Here is a 17,816-nt window from a genome sequence, read left to right on the forward strand (position 1 = left end):
GTCCTAGTCAATTATCCTCACCCCATTATTTTTGGAGTAAATGTCAAATGACAAAGACTCCTCATTTTACACAACCTCTGGGAGGATGACAGTCATACAGAGCAAGGGTCAGGCATACAGACCATTCCATCAGAACCACCTGATGATGGCGGAAAAGTTATTCGCCGAAATATCGTGGGATTTCAACTATCGCATCCGGCTACACACCCAAGAGTCCTGGAAACAACACATACGCCGGGAAAGCCTCCGATCACTCTTTATTTTTGGTTATGAAATTTTACTTTTTACCTCTAGCGGATGTAAGCTTATTACAGCAAATATGAAAGTGGTCCTGAAACTTATAAGAGCAAACATGAAAGTGGTCCTCATTTTCTAGTATCAAGTAGTACTACCACATAAAAACTACAAAAACAAAGCAAACCAAGTCATAGAATCATTTGACTAGTTTTTGTGTTTAGGACGATTCTTTTCAACGGTTCAACGTGCAAGACAAGGAATAAGCACAAGAGTAGAAGTGGTCTACAGCGCTTTTGGTAAAATAAACAGAGTTTTCAAATTGAGGATTCCGATATGTCTGAAGTTTACCGATCTGTGCACATCAGATCAAGGTCAATGACATCACACTATAACAATAAATTATCGTTAAACCACAAGTTCTCTTGGAGTCTTGTTATTTTCTATTCACGAAGTGAAAAAGTTACAAATTGTTAAACAATTTTACTAATCGCAGTGGAAGATGGAGTTTTAACGCAAGAACTTTTCAAAGACTAAAAATTTCGCAGAGGTCAATGGACACGTGGTCTGGGAAGCACTATAAAAGAAACAAAACACGGATAACATAATAGGCAGAAGTGGAATATGTAATAAATTATGGCTGTAATGAAAATGAAATTTCGGTGGGCGGGGCATGTTGCCAGGTAGATGGATTCTGGATCGACCAAGAAAATCAGTCCTTGGTAGATTCCAAGAGACAAACAAGGTGGGAAATAAGCATGAGTAAACCAGGTACAAGTCGTAATGCAAGGAAACTTTAGAGGAGATCTTAATCCAGCACTGTCCGGTGATGAATAATCATTTCATGGGTATCCAGGGATGACTTATTAAATATAGGCACAGCCGATTTCTTCTTGTATCATTGTTGCCAGGAGAAAATCTTTCTCTATGACTTCCAACTGAATGATACTATAGTCGCTGCTGACAAGTCAACAGCGCCTACTTTAAAATCGGCTCAAATGTAGCTTTGTTTCGTGCAGACTGGCGTATATTAGATGTTTATAATGACCTGTCAAACGCCACTGAATTGCTGCTCCAGGCAACGTGATTCTCAGGACTCAGACGCCACATTCTGCTGATTGTATTTGCACTCTGTTGTTAACATGGCACCTTTTAACACATTTTGGTTATTCTTGCTAGTCTTTAGTCTCGTTCAGCTTTTCCACCCATCCTTTCTTTCTTTCCTTTCAGCTTACGTTTCCTTTAACTCACCGAGTTTCCTGTAACGCTTCTGTCCAACGCCGCCTTCAGTCACCTAACCCATTTATGCATCTTTCTCAATTACCATGCATCTTTCTTAATTATCATAAAATTATTTAACAGTAAGTAAAATATAATTCTGAAAGTTATTACAATTTATGTTTACATTTTTCAGACCCACATTTTAACCGACCTGGAGACATACACTCAGTACCGCGTGTCATTACAAGTATTCAACCCTGAAGGCCTTGGACCAAGCACAACGGTTATCGTTATGACAGATGAGGGTGGTAAGTACCAAAAATTTCTTTATTGCTGTCATCCTTCTGTAACCTGAGTTATATGTTGGCGTAGTGCAATGTAGTTTTATGTTTACGTTAGTTCATTTCTCAGAAGCATTTCAGACAACTGATCAGAGAACCATAACCTCTCTATAGCTCCAACTGACGTCGATATGGAAGATTAGTATTCGAAATATTTTATTTTAGTGCGATGTTAAATCACATTTTCTTGGCTAATGTCCTGTCAACTCCTAATTTGAGCACGCTATGTCAGTTTAGCATGCCTTTCAAGCATCTGGGATAGTGATAGTGTCGAGCAGACAGCATTTTATCTTCCGAGGTAGAGATGAAAATAGCGCAAGCAGTAATTAATAAGGAGACACATTGCCAGGGCCTTACGCTGCTTTGCACATAATCTTGTAAAAATAAAATTAAACGAAAGACTTTCAATAAACGCTAGGTAACATCATTTTGTGATTTTAATGGGCAGCGAAATATAATCATAAACTAAAAACGAACGCGTGTTTCAATAAGAAAATTATTTAATATCGTAGGAAAGATAGGCTGCACGGAATAACGAATGTATATTCTGGAGTTGTGGGCCCATTATATGTTCCTTGTATGCGCTGCGTGCTGTGGACCCATTATGTGCCTCTTGTGTGGGCTAGTTGCTTAGCTAGAGGTGGGTCATGGATGAACACGCCCACCAACAAAATAATCACATTTATTTCTGAACTTTTAAAATTCAGTTTCTCGCTAGCACCACGTGATCAATAATGCTATACTCGATATCATTCAGGGACACCGCGTCTGAAATATTCTTCGTAATTTCTTCCACGCCATGAAAATTGGCGATATGACGATCTTTGAAATATCGGTCTTAACCAACGGAAGACCACCCACGTGACAATCGCCAAAACAAGTCCAGGTAATTATCTGCATTTAGAATTGGTGTCCTTCAGGTGAGTGTCAAGTAAATAAATCCATGTTTTTTTTCTAATCTTAAATATCGGTGTAATGAATCTGATGTAGGCAAAGAAATAGGCCACCAAACACCAACAGCTAACCTTCAGGAGATGGTATACACACGCGCAAACGAACAATACGTGATCATGGGATGGTATCAATTTCATTGACAGAATAGTATCTCTCATTCGTTTAAGTTTTCTTATCGGACACTTCTAGATCAAGCAGAAAAGTTTTCTGTGGGTCTAGAGAGTGTATTTATTGCATCTGAACTATCGCAATAATAATTTAGTACATTTTTGCGTCCAAATTGTTAAGTTTTACCTTCAAACACTGGTATCAGCCTAACTTTTTACTGCTACTGACACTATTCGCGCCAAACCACCTTCAGATCCAGACAAAGCTGAAACTGAATCCCACGCTGAGTCCTCTATTGAAACGAATGAACTTCGTTCAAACGTCAAATTCTCTACCATACTTATGTATGTAGTTGATGAGACGCCATATAAACCTTTCCACGCAAGTCTTGTAACGTATGTGTCTGAAATTCCATGCTGAAGAAGTTCAATACTGTTAAATTTTTCCAGTTTTTAGCCATTTCTTTGCAATGATGATAAACTGGTCAACAATTGTCTTAAATGATTCTTCGTCTTTTTTCCGTATTGGGTCAACTATGTACTGTGTAAAATGTAAGGTTTCTTGGCTTTTTCTTTACCAGAACCTTTTCATTCTTTCACTTCTTTTTCTTCTCTCCCCCTCGTACGGACGTCCTCTCTAGTGGTTTCCCTTCAAATGACTTTGCTTTTGATTTCCGCTCTGTTTTGGACCATCTCTAGTGCAATACTAGTTCCTTGTGCATCTTTTTTGACCTCTTTTACGCATTTAGAGTGGACTTTCATCATGTGATGTGGGCCTATTTGAAGACTTTTTTGCTCAGTCGGTTTTCGTCCATTCGTATTCGGTGTCCATAAAATAAACCGCCTTTTTGTATTGTGTCCGTGAACTTTTCGGTGTACTTGTAGAAATCCTTGTTTTCCTTATTTTTACAAGTTCCATCTGTTGTCTTCACGGGTCCTAAGCAAGTTCTAAGTTACTGGCTCTTCCTTTCATTGACTTTATCCAGTCCATTGGGTTTGGATCTGTTCTTGTAAGTCGTTCCATTTATCGGTCCTTTTAATGTTCCACATTTTACCTTCACTTATTTCTCCTCACGTCTATGTTCAACATATTCCGTCTATTTCTACGAGACTTTAAGACCTGTTTTTCCAGCGATTTCATGGAAGGTCTCCAGCATTCTTTGCACATCCTTTCGGTTTCTGGCTAAAAGATTAACACCTGATTTCCAGGTTGTTTCCTTTCTTCCCAAGATGTATTCCACTTATTCCTTCCAATTTCAGAGTTTCTTCCCAGGGTTTCATTATTTTCTGCAAGACGGCACTGAAGAAAATTGGGGATAATCAGTCCCCTTGCCTGACCCCTGTATTTATTTCAAAGGCCTCAGAGTTTTCTCCAAAAAACTTAATTTTCTAGGTGGTGTCTGTCAGGGCATGTTTTACGATTTCCTTCGTTTCTCTATCAATTCCGAATTCCTCTAAAACCCTAAATAAAGCTTGTCTGTCAATCAGCTCTTATTATTTTCGTGAAATCTACAACAATTACTACTGTGTTCTGGCTTCTTATTGCTCTTGAAGTTGAACATCTGTCTTTTCGAATACCAGCTTGATATTGAACAGTGAGGTGATCACACTGTTGTTAAATTCTCCTCAGCAGTACTTTGGAGAGTCTCTTACAAGCAACTGAATGTTAAGAAAACCCTCTGAAGTTGTTCGAATCCGATTGATTGTCTTTTGGTGTATGACCACACATTTCCACTTTTCCGTTATCTTTTCAGTAACCCATATTATCATTAGCTCATCAAGAAGCATTTTAAAAATAAAGTAATTAATATCGCTACAGAAGCCAGTTGTATATGTGTAATAATCCAAGCTGTTCTTGTGTCTGGTTATGAATAAAAATATGTTTATAATGGTCGCATAAACTATTGCTTATTAGTTTTTCCACTATTTATATTCTTTAAATACTGTCACTTCCAGAGCCTATGATTTCTAAATATCACTTACTTGCCTAGCTTTAAGCCACTTTATTATCCAGCCATATTTTTAAATAATTATTTCTCTTTCTCACAAACGTAACAAATACCTTTCTATTGTTCTAAAATAAAATAACGCTATCAGATAGTGTCAAATTTTAAAAGTTTTTCTGGGTATGTCTACAAATATACGGTATTTCTTGTCCCAGGAGGATCCCTGACCAACTATACGTTCATTAAACTTAGGAAATACCACACGTAGCCTTTTTGAAGCGATAGAAGCACGTTGTCTATCTTATCCGGCGAGTATATGGAGCACAAAATCTGCTCAGTTGGGCTTATCCACGAAGCGTTTTACCCTTCGTATGAACTTTGATCATAATATTGCATTTGAGAACAGTTGGGAGTTTAAGAATTTATTACCCTCCTCTCTGGTCTTTATTTAATGTATTCGATGCCTCCACATGTGTTCACTCAACAACCACATTCTCCAAACGTACTTCATTGATTTTAATTATATTTAAAATTGGGGTGAAGCAGTCTGTGTTAAGCTATGCTCACAGTTATACAATGTAAAATTTTTCAGCCATATAGGTAAGTCTACTTTGCTGTGGAACTTATAAATACGTGCCGACGAAGACGGAGTAATCAAGATAATTTGTATTACCACACTACCTCATGGCTGAAGATACAATTTCTTTACATACGCAGTCACAAAACGCATAAGATCTCCAGTAACGATTCTAATATCAGTTTTAACTAGTTAACTCAGGTTGAGTTGTGCGAGAGTCCTTGCCACTCAAACTTTAGTCGTCACAGATCACAGTCAGATTGCGTTTACTTACATACGGGTCAGTTTTAGGGGATAGCCTTTCATGACATTAAACAAGGGTCACAATCTCATGTGAACTACCAGCTTAAAAGTAAATCAAGAAGAGCAGGCTTTCACAGTCACACATATATGTGTGCCTCGGATGAGATGCTTTAAACAAGAATGCAAAAATATATATGTGACATTACTGACGACCGATTGAAAGATGTAAATCATTACGCAGTGTTAGTTGGTAAATACCCGTACGTCTACAAAAAAAGTATTACTTTTCTTCCGCCTTCACTAGTCTTGTTTAGGTACCTGCACATTTCGAATTTACTTCCTATACTCGTACTTACGAAAGTTTTCAGTAGCAGTTTTTACAATTATTAGAGAAAAGTCGGTAAGTCGTCAGAAGTTCTATTATAAAAACATGAAGGTCGGGGAACAGTTGTAGTGTTCTGAACTTCCGGTACGTATCGTTTATATCATTTGGCGAAAGAAGAGCGTAAGTTAAAATCAAAAGAAACAAATTTCAAATTGACTTCAAAAGATACGCTTGTCTATACCACGTTCAACATAAAGGTATAGCTAATGCGTTAACCATAAAACGGTCCTTGCCATACAAATTCCGCAACCAATTTACGGTCGCTACAACAATTAGCAAAGCATGAAATTATACGTAATGAAACATGATGAAAATTAATAAACAAGATAATTCTTTATATTTTCGTAATTATGTTGTTTAGATAATTAAGTGGGTGCGCAGCGTAAAAATGGGAATAAGCTCATACCGGCAGGGACTCCCCTCATGTTTTCCACGCAGCTTGCGCCGCCTTTCATTAGCTTTCTCATCTCGCAGTGACGTCCATCTGAGACGTAGATTGGCTGCTCATCGATCACAGCTGGAAATGGTCGGAATATTAAACTCTTAAAACCGCCACAACCCACCTGATGCCTGAAGTTGGTGGATTTACTTGATCATGGCCAGGTGTTATTCTTCCTCTCATCTCTGAGTTAATTCTGCGAGACATGGACATCAATAAACATCAACACACGAAAAGTGAGCTGAACAAAGGCTTGAAAGGTAATGAGAAGATACTGTCGCTATCACCAGCCGTCCGCGTACAAGTTCGTTCTTCCTGAACACTATCCGACACGAATGATGCATATGCCCTTTTATTTAATCAATCAAAAATGTTTACTTTACAGCATTAATTTCGAAATTTCGCTTTCTGGCACACACATAAAAACTTAACAAATTTGTGGAAATTGTTTCTGCACCCTAGATTCCTCAAAATGAAAAATAAACGAATTAACTGTAGCAAAGTATTTTTCAAGCAAAAAGAATTCTTCAGTGTAAATACTATCCAAGGAAAGACTTGTGTGATTCATAGTTTCAGTAATTTACATAAATTTCCGAAACTAAAACTGCTGCGAGTTTTAAGAGAAAAGGGCATTTATGAGTAGTCGGTGATCTCGGCATACGGAACGTTCGTAGTAAAACGGTAACAGACTCTATAGCGAAGCTTGGCGGTTAAGATCGTACTGAAAATTTATCTGAACTGCAAGAACCGAAATGTATGTTACTATACACACTGTTGGTTCACGCTCACAAATATTAAGACAAATAATAAATCAAAAATGTTTCAAGAATGAGGGAATAAAAACTGTGGATTGGATGATATCATTGACAGTGATAACTACACAAATTATTCCGCGAACGGATCACATTGGCCAAAAGTTGAACAGCAGAATGAAATATTTTGTGGAACTAAGTTCCGGCTTATAACTTATGAATTTCTGGGCTTGGAGGTAGCTCTTAAAAGAACGCAGACTATGAAAATAACTTTTTATGTATTCTACATCTACATCTACATTTATACTCCGCAAGCCACCCAACGGTGTGTGGCGGAGGGCACGTTACCTGCCACTGTCATTACCTCCCTTTCCTGTTCCAGTCGCGTATGGTTCGCGGGAAGAACGACTGCCGGAAAGCCTCCGTGCGCGCTCGAATCTCTCTAATTTTACACACGTGATCTCCTCGGGAGGTATAAGTAGGGAGAAGCAATATATTCGATACCTCATCCAGAAACGCACCCTCTCGAAACCTGGACAGCAAGCTACACCGCGATGCAGAGCGCCTCTCTTGAAGAGCCTGCCACTTGAGTTTGCCAAATATCTCCGTAACGCTATCACGCTTACCAAATAACCCTGTGACGAAACGCGCCGGTCTTCTTTGGATCTTCTGTCTCCTCTGTCAACCCAACCTGGTACGGATCCCGAGTTATTTTTGATTTATGCCTGTCTGAGAAGAAATCAGTTTTTTTCTCGTTTCTCGGAGTGTGTCATATTAAGGCAACCCTGTAACGACGAAGAAAAATTGTAAGACACGGAAACTGATAGACATTTACAGTGTTCCCACTCATTTTAGAGATACTTAGTGAAACTCTGATCAGGCAGACAGACAGACAACAGGAAACGACAGTACAAGGTAGTAAAACCGACAAATTATTCAGAACTACACCGCAAATTAATTAATAGTGAAGTGTTTAATAATGAAGATTTATTAAAATTTGAATTCATTTACTATTAAATGGCAGTTAAACCGGTATACATAGCACGTTGAAAAACTTGACGGTTGGAACGTGAACTCAAGTGAAACATACGGTCGTACAGTTGTTTTGCGTGGGTAATGTGCTTCTCAGAAATCTTCGATGGGAGAATATTAGACGCCAGTGAAACTTTATTTTATAAGAACCTCTTTCGCGACTTCTCAATGCGCGAAGGTCTTCCACATTCCATGAAAGTGCTTACAGATATAGTAGCTGTAGGAATTTATTTAATTATCACACCCCTACGTCTATTACGCTTACGCCTACGGCACACGCCACCTTACAAAATTCAAATGGTTCAAATGGCTCTGAGCACTATGGGACTTAACATCTGAGGTCATCAGGCCCCTAGAACTAGGAACTACTTAAACCTAACTAACCTAAGGACATCACACACGTCCATGCCCGAAGCAGGATTCGAACCTGCGACCGTAGCGGTCGCGCGGTTCCGGACTGAAGCGCCTAGAACCGCTCGGTCACAAAAGGCCGGTAGCCTTACGTGTGTGCTGCGAGGCACTTCGTGTACATTGTCTCGAGAATGATGACCATAAAGAACGATATTCAGATTAACTTCGGATTAGCTTGAATCTCTTTGTGTTTGTACTTCATAGTCTTTTCGCGAGGTACTTCTTGACGCTATCGGAATTTCATGTGTAAGGTTCTCCGTGGTGCACAACACCTCTCTTATACGTGTTGTTTAAGGAACTGGACTCATATTCGGAAGGACAAAGGGTCCAAATCCAGTCGAGCCATCAAGGCTTTTGTCTGTGGTTTACCTAATTCACTTAACGCAAATGCAGGGATTTTTCTTTTGAAAAGGGCGCTCTTTCCCATTTTGAGCCTCTACGGTACTCGACGTGAAAGAGAATTTGATCCTAATCTTGCTTCCTGTTGCCTCTCTTGCAGCGCCTGTTATTGGAGTTCAGTGAGTATTAGACGAACCAATGACAAAACGCGCTTGTCCTCTTGAATCATCTCGATTTCCTCTATTAATCCTGCCTGGTAAATATCCCAGACTGGCGACAGTATTTAAGAATCAGTGGAAAGATATTTTTATAAGTCAGCTCCTACCTTGGTCTATTAGGTCAGTCTCATATCCGCCATTCAAAAATTAGTTTTACCTGGTAACATAATTTCGAATTTTCTCCAAACACTTATTCGCAGATGATTAACAATTGTTACTATTTGCTGTGATTGATAGTCAACCGTGTAATAGAACACAATAAATGATCTTTCCGTGCCGGCCGCGGTGGTCTAGCGGTTCTAGGCGCGCAGTCCGGAACCGCGCGGCTGCTACGGTCGCAGGTTCGAATCCTGCCTCGAGCATGGATGTGTGTGATGTCCTTAGGTTAGTTAGGTTTAAGTAGTTCTAAGTTCTAGGGGACTGATGACCACAGATGTTAAGTCCCATAGTGCTCAGAGCCATTTGAACCATTTGAACTATGATGGCAGCTTGAACTACCGATTGTAAACAACAGATGTGCATGCAACCCGTCAGCTGTAAGCAGGTAGCGTTACGTAGTGGACGTGCGGCCTTACTGCGTGTACGTTGTTGTCGCAAACAGCAACGCAGCTACATCTCTAAATCAAGTGTTCAAGACATTCTCCAGAATATTTTGAAGAAGGAAAAAGTGTGTGTACACTTTCTTCCGCACGCCTTGACTCTCGAACAATCTGAAATTACTACAAAAACGACCAAATGCAGAAATTCACACGAAGGGCCAGCGCTTTGACGACGTAACCGATATTCTAGCCAATTTGACGTGCGAGTCGAGCATCATTCCAAAGAAGGCCCATTCTGAGAGTTTCACATGGTTGTTTGAACGTTTTGTGTGTTGTACTCAAGTGGAGGGAGACACCTGAAGCACCTTAACGTCTGTAGTTTTTATTAATCTTTTTGGTCTGACGGGGTATGTTTTTGTTGACGGTCAAGTGCGAGTCTCTACACGAAAAGTGGATCTTCTGGGCTCCTCTCCACGTTTTCCTGCATTTCGCTACAATCTTCTATCGCTGCAAGTGCCCTAGTCAAAACAACATCAACCCTGACTACCTCATGGAACTTCCAAAGTTAAACTTCGGATAATTTCTATGTATCTTGAATTCGCAATAGACCTATAGCATGCCCTCTGGCTACGCGCGAAGCTAATTTCATATCTGATGGAACCTCCCCGCTAAGAAAGACGTGCTGAGATTTATTGGTTAGGATCTCTTTAATCGCCGGCCGCTGTGACCGAGCGATTCTAGGCGCTTCAGTCCGGAACCGCGCTGCTACTACGGTCGCAGGTTGGAATCCTGCCTCAGGCATGGATGTGTGTGACGTCCTTAGGTTAGTTAAGTATAAGTAGTTCTAAGTCTAGGAGACTGATGACCTCAGGTGTTAAGTCCCATAGTGCTTAGAGTCATCTGAACCATTTTTGCACTCTTTAATCCAAACACAAATCTTGTCCGATATTCTGTACGTTTGATCGAACAGTTCGCGGGTGCACTGCTGGTTCACAGTGCCCATCGTTCACAATATTTCGGTGATTAGGCATGTCGCCATCGTCAGCTGCGCTGACGAACTGATCGCTTGAAATATCGTACTCTTTGGACACTAGAAACTGGCAGTACAGCCGCAGTATACGCCAGGAGAACGTGAAAAATCGCTTCTATACGTGTGTCTTTGGTCCACCTTGTGATAGCTTGTAACGGGATCCACGTCTTCCTGAAGTAATGAGGCTACTACACTGAAGCGCCAAAGAAACTGGTATAGGCATGCGTATTCAAATACAGAGATACGTGAACTGGCAGGACACGGCGCTGAGGTCGGCAACGCCTACATAAGACAAGTGTCTGGCGGAGTTGTTAGATCAGTGACTGCTGCTACAATGGCAGGTTATCAAGATTTAAGTGAGTTTGAACGTGGTGTTATAGTCGACGCTCGAGCGATGGGACACAGCAGCTCCGACGTAGCGATGAAGTGGGGATTCTCCCGTACAACCATTTAACGAGTGCATCGTGAATATCAGGAATTCGGTGAAACATAAAACCTCTGACATCGCTGCTGCCGGAAAAAGATCCTGCAAGACGGGACCAACAACGACTGGACAGAATCCTTCAACGTGACAGATGTGCAACCCTTCGGCAAATAGTTGCAGATTTCAATGCTGGACCATCAACAAGTCTCAGTGGGAACCATTCAGCCAAACATCATTGATATGGGCTTTCGGAGCCGAAGGCCCACTAGTGTATCCTTGATCACTGCACGACACAACGCTTTACGCCTCGCCTGGGCCCTTCTAACCGACACTGGACTGTTGATGACGGGAAACATGTTACTTGGTCGGACGAGTCTGGTAGTCTGGTTTCAAATTGTATGGAGCGGATGGACGTGTATGGATATGGAGACAACCTCACGAATCAATGGAACCTCCATGTCAGCAGTGGATTGTTGAAGCTGGTGGAGGCTTTGTAATGGTGTGCGGTGTGTGCAGTTGGAGTGATATGAGACCCCTGATATGTGTAGATACGACTCTGACAGGTGACACGTATGGAAGCATCCTGTCTGATCACCTACATCCATTCATGTCCATTGTGCATTGCGACGGACTTGGGAAATTTCAGCAGGACAATGCGACACCCCACACTTCCAGAATTGCTACAGAGTGTCTCCAGGAACACTCCTCTGAGTTTAAACACTTCCGCTGCCACCAAACTCCCCAGATATGAGCATTATAGAGCATGCATGCCTTGCAATGTGCTGTTCAGAAGAGATCTCCACCCCTCGTAGTCTTATTGATTTATGGGCAGCGCTGCAGGATTCATGGTGTCAATTCCCTCCAGCACTACTTCAGATATTTGTGGAGTCCATGCCGCGTCGTGTTGCGGCACTTCCACGTGCTCGCGTGGGCCCTATACGATATTAGGCAGTTGTACCAGTTTCCTTGACTCTATTCTGGCCGCTATTCTGCCTTCATAACCTTACGGATGAACAGAGCAAACTGTATATACATTACAAAGCTCTAGACATTGTATGTCAGATACTTTTTTAAAAGAAATTGCGATTTAACGTTCCGTTAACAACTGGCCTATTGGAGACGGAACACTAGGTCGGTCAGGATGTTGGCGTTCTACACTGATGCCAACAAACCGTCGGTTCTGAAGGTGGTATGTAGCATTGCTCTCTTCTGTACAAGTCTGGGACGGTTCCTATGTAAAGGCCGCAGTCAATTTTACTTTTCTGTTCGAGATTGTGCTCGGTTTGTTGTGACCCTTGCGTCAATAACACGTTCTTCCTTGTGTTTTAATACGAGAGTTTTCATATACAGGAACCGTAAAAGAAGAGAACTCACCTAACAAGTAGTATCAATACGTTATTAAGCCCTCCACAGTTATTTAGCTTACTTCCTTGAAAGCTCCTTCTCACTTTTGTCGTTTATTTCATCGTGGAAAAAATGAAGGAAAGCAACAAGGTCTATGAGGAACGTGGTTGTGCTTAAAATGTAATGTTCGAAGTTAGAAATTCTCATCACAAACATCAGTTACTAGGAAAGAGTAGTTTTAGTTCGCTTACTTTACTCCCATTTATTCTGGAAATGGTTTGCTATTTTCGAAGCGCTGCGGGACCCCATTATTCCAGATTACGAGGGAAAACAGCTGTGTAAGCGTAAATTGAGCGAAGCGTTGAACTTCAGCCAGGCTGCCGTGCGTTTCTGTAGCCGCGACCTTTTGTCATGAAAATACGTTTAGAGCACAAATACGGACGTGCAGCCGCGAAACGTTGTGTTTGTACAAGCAGCGGTCAGATATAAAAAGAACGAGTAGGTGAGTGGCGGCCGCTCCGTGCGAGTAGTCTTATGCACGACCTGAGCTAAATTCGATTCGTGCACGCAAATAGCCCAGCGACACTGCCAACACAAGGGATAAGTGAACAGCCGCTTGCCTTGCAGCTCGAGATATGCGCTAACCACCTCCTTGTCATTACGATCCGCTTCAGAACTGAAGACACCAACTTTTCTCTTCTACGCTGCACATTCATTAACTCAAGCGTCCTGCAATTGAGAGAAGAAACAGTTCTTACTACCGAACTTAACTTCTAATCTCGGCTGCCACAGACACAATCTGGTGCCAAATTACTTTTGCATCATATTATGGTATGCTTAGAGTTTTATGAAGAACCTGATTTATAATATTGTCAGCTCTAATGCGTACGTAGAAAAACTGAAGCTTTCCTGTGTCCTCCGGCCATGTTACAGAGATGCTGAATTATCATCATGACTAATAGTAAACACATTACAGCAAATATCTAAGCCTCTCTGAATCAAAAAATATTGCTTACTTCCTTGCATCTTAAAAATGCTGCTGATGCATAAAACATTAAACGTTTGTATGAGTGTGAATTTTTAGATTCTTCAGAAATCATTCACTCACAAAGTAACCATGGCGTACGAGAAAAATTTTGAAACGGAGCTCATTAGGGAATATTTAATCTGATAAGGGAGGAATGTATTCTTTTTTGGGGGGTGGTGTAAAAAATTATGTAAAGACACAAAGGCATGACTACGGTAAGCAAGCTCAAGTGAATATGAGGGTTGGGTTGTCTGGGGGAGGAGACCAGACAGCGAGCCGGCCGGAGTGGCCGAGCGGTTAAAGGCGCTACTGTCTGGAACCGCACGACCGCTACGGTCGCAGGTTCGAATCCTGCCTCGGACATGGCTGTGTGTGATGTCCTTAGGTTAGTTAGGTTTAAGTAGTTCTAAGTTCTAGGGGACTTACGACCACAGCAGTTGAGTCCCATAGTGCTCAGAGCCATTTGAACCATTTTTTAACCAGACAGCGAGATCATCGGTCTCATCGGATTAGTGAAGGACGGGGAAGGAAGTCGGTCGTGTCCGTTCAAAGAAACCATACCGACATTTGCCTGGAGCGATTTAGGGAAATCACGAAATACCTATGTCAGGATGGCCGGACGCAGGATTGAACCGTTGTCGTCCCGAATGCGAGTACAGTGTCCAAGACGCTGCACCACCTCGCTCGAAAAAAATGGTTCAAATGGCTCTGAGCACTATGGGACTTAACATCTATGGCCATCAGTCCCCTAGAACTTAGAACTAACCTAAGGACATCACACACATCCATGCCCGAGGCAGGATTCGAACCTGCGACCGTAGCAGTCCCGCGGTTCCGGACTGTAGCGCCTAGAACCGCACGGCCACCGCGGCCGGCGGCAGCATTGGCTTATTTGGTAAGCCCGAGAGCGCACGTTCAAATTACTGCGAGATAACGTAATACATTAAAGCTCCAAAGAAAATAGTACACCAGCCTGATATCGTGTAGGCCCCCACGAACACGCAGAAGTGCCGCAACACGACGTAGCATGGACTCGACTAATGTACGAAGTACTGCCGGAAGGAATTGACACCATGACTCCTGCAGGGCTGTCCATAGATCCGTAACTGTACGAGAGGGTGGAGATCTCTTGTGAACAGCACCTTGCAAGGAATCCCAGATATGCTCAATAATGTGCATATCTTGGGAGGTCGGTGGCCAGCGGAAGCGTTTAAACTCAGAAGAGTGCTTCTGGAGCCACTCTGTAGCAATTCTGGAAGTGGGGATGTCGCATTGTCCTGCTGGAATTGACCAATTCCGTTGGAATGCACAATGGACGTGAATGGAAGCGGGTTATCACACAGGATGCTTACTGTCAGAGTCGTATCTAGACGTAAATAAGTTATACAAAACTGCAACCAGTCACTATTTTGAATAAATTATGTTTTATTCCATTAACCGGTTTTCGAACCTATTCAGGTTCATCTTGAGATGGTTTCAGGAAGTTACATCATTATTGCTAGCATAATGCTGGGTGCTGGCTCGCGACAGTATAGGCGGCTTTTTTCGGTTAGTGTCCATCCGTCTGCCTCCATTTTGAAGTCCAGTTGTTATATCACTACACACACTTCACATAAACTATATTAATTTAGACTGACAGCGAGGCTTTTCCAGCATCCAGCATGCGCTTTACAACTGTTGCTTGTAACCAAGATCTTGACAGGATGTATTCCTGTCCGATGTGTCTGTTACGTCAGTTTTTGCTTTTGTCAAATCCTTCTTAACTTCAGTTACCCATGGTACTGATGCTTTAAGGGATATCACAACCTAATAGACGTTTAGTAGTCTGTTTACAGGCAATCTGTCTAGTTGTCCGTAGAACTTCATTCGTCTCTTTATGATGTCAATTTCGACGTTTGATACTTTTTCTGTTGTCTCGATGGTTTGCAATCGGTTTCCATCTTATGTGTATCGTGGTCCCAGAATTTTTATACTAATCTTTCTCTCCACTTTCTTAATTTCTTGAAAATCTAGTTTTCGATTCAATGAGAGTATTTCACTTACATATGTGACTGTCGGTTTGATTATTGTGTTGTATCTGATTTTAGTGCCTTTTGATAGATTTTTTTGTTACACAAATTTGAAACAAGTAGAGACGCTTGATTTTCTGCCATCTGTTTTTTGTGCAATTTTTTTCAAGTCCTGTTAGTTTAATAATTTCACCGAGGTAGGCACTACTTAAAGCGACTGACTCTGTTGATTTCACCATAATCTGTCTTACGTTTCGGCATATCTAACTTGGAACACAAGAATTCAGTCTTCTTAAAGGAGAATTGCAGGTCAGCCTTCTCTGCACAGTCTCTGTGGGTCTCGATTTGTTTTACTGGTGTTTCTTCACTGTCGGTTAGAATCTGCAAACGCCAAGTATGGAAAGTTCAATTTTCCTTGACATCTTCATAGTGCGGTTAGCTTCTAAAAGTTTTGTTTTGTTAGTTCCGTTTCTCATTCTTTTATTACTTTGTCTAAAACAGTGTTGAATAATAGTGACGAGATCCCATCTCCTTGTCTTACTCCTGTTTTAACTTATTATGGTTCTGAAACTTCATCTTGAATTGAATTTTTGATTTGGTTTCTAACAGTGTTTGTTCGATTAGTTTTCGCGCTTTGGCGTCTAGTTCGCGTTCTCTAGAATATTGCATAGAGACTGCCTATCTATAGTATCATATGCTTTTTTTAAAATCAACAAATGTGCAAATTATTGGTTTCGACGTGATTGCTTTAATTTTTAAAATTGTTTTAAGATTAAAAACTGTCCCGGGCACGATCTATTAGGTCGGAAGCCTTCTTGGTAATCTGAAATTTTATGTTCTAGGTATTCTTGTGCCCTCTTTAGAAGACACGCGGATAAAATTTTATAAATGACCGGCGAATTTAAATGCACTCTATAGTTTTTACGTCTGATCTCTCTCCGTTTTTGTGCAATGGATGAATTTGTGCTCACTTCCAATCCTCTGGAATTTTTCCTTCCTGCCAAATTTCTTGGATGATTTGAGTGATCTCTTTTAAGGAATTTGGACCAAGGTTCTTCAGTAGTTCAGCTAAAGTTCCATCTTCTCATCCTCCCGCTCTCCTCCCGAACAGGCCATGAAGGCCCAATGGTACCGACCGGCCGCCGTGTCATCCTCAGCCAACAGGCGTCACTGGATGCGAATATGGAGGGACATGTGCTCAGCACACCGCTCTCCCGGCCGTATGTCAGTTTCCGAGACCGGAGCCGCTACTTCTCAATCAAGTAGCTCTTCACTTTGCCTCACAAGGGCTGAGTGCACCCCGCTTGCCAACAGCGCCAGGCAGACCGGATGGTCACCCATCCAAGTGCTAGCCCAGCCCGACAGCGCTTAACTTCGGTGATCTGACGGGAACCGGTGTTACCACTGCGGCAAGTCCGTTGGCTCATCTTCTCATGATGACTGATTATTTTTGAGCTTTTTAATGAGACTAGAAATTTCTTCTCGAGTTGTCAGTAATGAAGATCGTGTGTTCTGGTTGTAATATGGGGAATCCCGCACTTGATTGTGAGAAATTTAGAAGTTGTGAGAAATATTTCGCTAATTCTTGACAATTTTCTTTGTTAGTTACTGCCAATTTTCCATTTTGTTTCCTGAAACAGAGGTCTCGTGGAGTGTATCCTTTGATTTGATTTGCAAACGTTTTGTAGAAGTTATGTGTTCTGTGGTGCCTAAAGTCTTCTTCAATTGGGTTTGGTTGCTCGTTAAGATATTTTCTTTTCGTTTGTCTAAATATTTTAACTGTTTGTTTTCTGACTTCGAAAAATTTCTCTTGTGTGGTTTCTGATTTGTCACAATTATAGTTTAAGAAGGCTCGTTGTCTCTCTTCTATTGCATTATCACAATTTTAATTTTTGTTTGGAAATTTCTCCAGTTGTTTGTAGATTGTTTTTGCCATAATTCTGTAATTTTTGATTCTTGTATTTTTTTCCAAATCATATTTGGGAATTAGTGGTTTTTTCCTTCCGCATTTCCTTTTTGGTGTGAATTTAATTTTGACTCTGGTAAGATAGTGGGTATAATAATAAGTGTTCTCGCTTCCCGCGCACGGGGTCCTGGGTTCGATGCCCGACGGGGTCAGGCATTTTTTCCTGTCTCGAGAAGATTGGGTGTTGTTGTGTCGTCTACATCATCATTCATCCCCATTATGGTCGGAGGAAGGCAATGGCAAACCGCCTCCATTAGGACCTTTCCTCGTACGTCGGT

The 17,816-nt window shown here is 41.4% G+C and overlaps 1 pseudogene; it reads right to left on the bottom strand.

Moving 5' to 3' along the window:
- Nucleotides 1-16,877: 16,877 nt before the first annotated feature.
- Nucleotides 16,878-16,995, bottom strand: LOC126471830 (5S ribosomal RNA; annotated as a pseudogene).
- Between the last annotated feature and the right edge of the window lie 821 nt (nucleotides 16,996-17,816).

This window comes from Schistocerca serialis, chromosome 3 (genome assembly GCF_023864345.2).
Source record: "Schistocerca serialis cubense isolate TAMUIC-IGC-003099 chromosome 3, iqSchSeri2.2, whole genome shotgun sequence".
NCBI classification, from domain to species: domain Eukaryota; kingdom Metazoa; phylum Arthropoda; class Insecta; order Orthoptera; family Acrididae; genus Schistocerca; species Schistocerca serialis.